The sequence below is a fragment of the Callithrix jacchus genome, chromosome 17 (assembly GCF_049354715.1).
Source record: "Callithrix jacchus isolate 240 chromosome 17, calJac240_pri, whole genome shotgun sequence".
Lineage (NCBI taxonomy): Eukaryota > Metazoa > Chordata > Mammalia > Primates > Cebidae > Callithrix > Callithrix jacchus.
In genome coordinates, this window is record NC_133518.1 from 42,308,437 (window position 1) to 42,311,000 (window position 2,564).

General features: G+C 43.3%; 1 pseudogene; it reads right to left on the reverse strand.

The window, feature by feature from the left end:
* Window positions 1-486: 486 nt before the first annotated feature.
* On the reverse strand, window positions 487-2,033 carry LOC100412210 (bone morphogenetic protein receptor type-1A pseudogene; annotated as a pseudogene).
* Window positions 2,034-2,564: the final 531 nt, after the last annotated feature.

The following is a 2,564-nucleotide window of genomic DNA, read 5'->3' on the forward strand; positions in this document are numbered from 1 at the left end:
TATAGGTCTGAGCCACTAAGCCCAGCCATTATTCCATCTTCTAATTAAGAAACACCTGGCCGGGCGTGGTGGCTCACGCCTGTAATCCCAGCACTTTGGGAGGCCGAGGCAGGTGGATCACAAGGTCAAGAGATTGAAACCATCCTGGCCAACATGGTGAAACCCTCTCTCTACTAAAAAATACAAAAATTAGCTGGGTGTGGTGGCAGGCGCCTGTAGTCCCAGCTACTTGGGAGGCTGAGGCAGGAGAATTGCTTGATCCTGGGAGGTGGAGGTTGCAGGGAGCCAAGATCACACCACTGTACTCCAACCTGGGTGACAGAATGAGACTCCATCTCAAAAAAAAAAAAAAGGAGTGTTTAGAAGTTGCCAGCTTGTATTCTAATAAGAGTAATGAAAAGTTTAATATTAGCAGCCTGTGAACACGTAGTGAAGAAAGAGTCTGAGAACCAAGTTAACATCCTTATTCCACTCAAATTCCACACGTTCTTGCAGTCTAGAGTTTCTCCTCCAATGGTTCAACTGTTAGATTTTTACATCTTGGGACTGAACCATCTTGGCAAGTGTCTTCTTGATTGTCAATGCTATGAGTCTGGAGGCTGGATTGTGGGCCCAGCATTCTGACATCAGCTTCAAAACTGCTCATAGACATTCACCACCATCCCGCCAATTAGACACATTTGGCCACAAGCGTTTGACATACACAACCGCATGCATATCTTCGCATGACAGATCACTCGGTACCATGTTGTAATATGGCAATTGTTACTCTTCCACAAGCCCTCCTGTGATCCAATGGAAAGCATCTCTCAAATGATCAGGCCAAAGCTGTAGATGTCAGCCATGATGTAGGGCTGGAAGTGGTTTTTGTTCAGGCTTTTGTTCAGAACTTCTGGAGCCATGTAGCATTTGGTGCCCACCTTGGTATCAAGGGCACATTAACTTCATTTGTGTCACTGTTTAATTTAACAGCAAGGCCCAGGTCAGCAATACAGCAACTCCCATTTGTCTTGATGAGGATGTTTTTGCTCTTTAGGTCTCAGTGAGCAATTGTGGGCTATCCTGGGTACCATACACTTCTGTGTGCAGGTGGCACAGACCACAAGCAGCTGAATAAGCCAGTTAGAGCAGGGCTCTGGTGTCCAGTGTAGCACATTTGAGGAAGTCATGGAGAGATCCATTTTCATGGCAATCAGTAATCAAATAGAGCTGAATCCAGGAACCCGTACTTTCAGTGTCTGCCACTCTGAAACCAAGTATCTTTTCATGGGGCATTAGCACAGTTTGGTAGATTTGTTTCTTGAAACCAGCTGGCTTCTTCAGTGGTTAAAAAAAATACTTTGATCGCCACCTTTTCACCCCGCCATTTACCCATCCATACTTCTCCATATCCGCCTTTACCAACTTGTCGGACCATCTGAGTCTGTCTGGCAATAGTTCACTGAAACAATAAAGGTAGTCCAGACTCACTACCAGAACTTTGTAACTGGTCACTAAGGTTTTTTGGTGATTCTCCAATTGGAACAAATGCTTCATCCTGTTCAAAATCACGATTGTAACAATGTTTGAGATGCTCTCGCAATAATGTTTGTAACAAAAGCAGCTGGTGAAGATGATCATAGCAATTATGCAGACAGCCATTGGAATGAGCAAAACCAGCCTTCGAATGCTGCCATCAGAAAATGGGCCAATGACAACAGGGGGCAGTGTGGGTTGCAAATACTGGTTACATAAATTGATCAGACAATGTTCTATTATCTGATGTACTGGGCTTTTGGAGAATCTTTGCACTGAAAATCAAATCCTTCATATTTCATACACCCTAAAGCTAAAGTGGTTTCTCCCTGGTCATCTTGTTCTATGATGGCAAAGCAATGTCCATTAGTTACACATGTGTTATTAATAGCATCATTCGGGCAGTGCCCTGAGCAATCGCACTTTTAAAAAGGCAAGGTATCCTTTGGTGCTAAGGTTACTCCATTTTCTGATTTTTTCCAGTTGGAGTCTGGTTTCATCCCAGTGCCATGAAGCATACCATCTAGATACTGTCCTCGAACAGGAGAAATGATAAACAGATAGGCTCCTGATAATCTGATGTAAATATATAGCTGAGTCCTTGTTCAATTGTAATGTTTCCTGTGTACTGTCATCTTTAATAACTGGTCTTGCTACTTCACTCATTTAAATGACTATCATTGAGAGAGATTTTCTTGTAAAAGATGGCAAGCACTTGACAATGCCTCCAAATCCCACTGCTTTCTCCCAACTCTTCCAAGATGTGGCTAGATAAACTGTACTTCCAATTTTCTCCAAATAGCTTTGACCTATGCTTCCATCTCATGAATTCCAAGACAGTATGAAACTGATGCATATTTTCATAAGTCTGGACCCCGAGGAACATACCCTCCAGCCCTTCCATGCAGCTGGCCCCAGCCCAGTTGCCCCCAGAGTACCTTGTAGAGTCTTGATATTTGAGATGCACAGTTTGAGAATATTTTCTCCCACCCTGTGGGTTGTCTGTTTACACCAATTATTTCTTTTCTGTGCAGAAGCTTTTTAGTTTA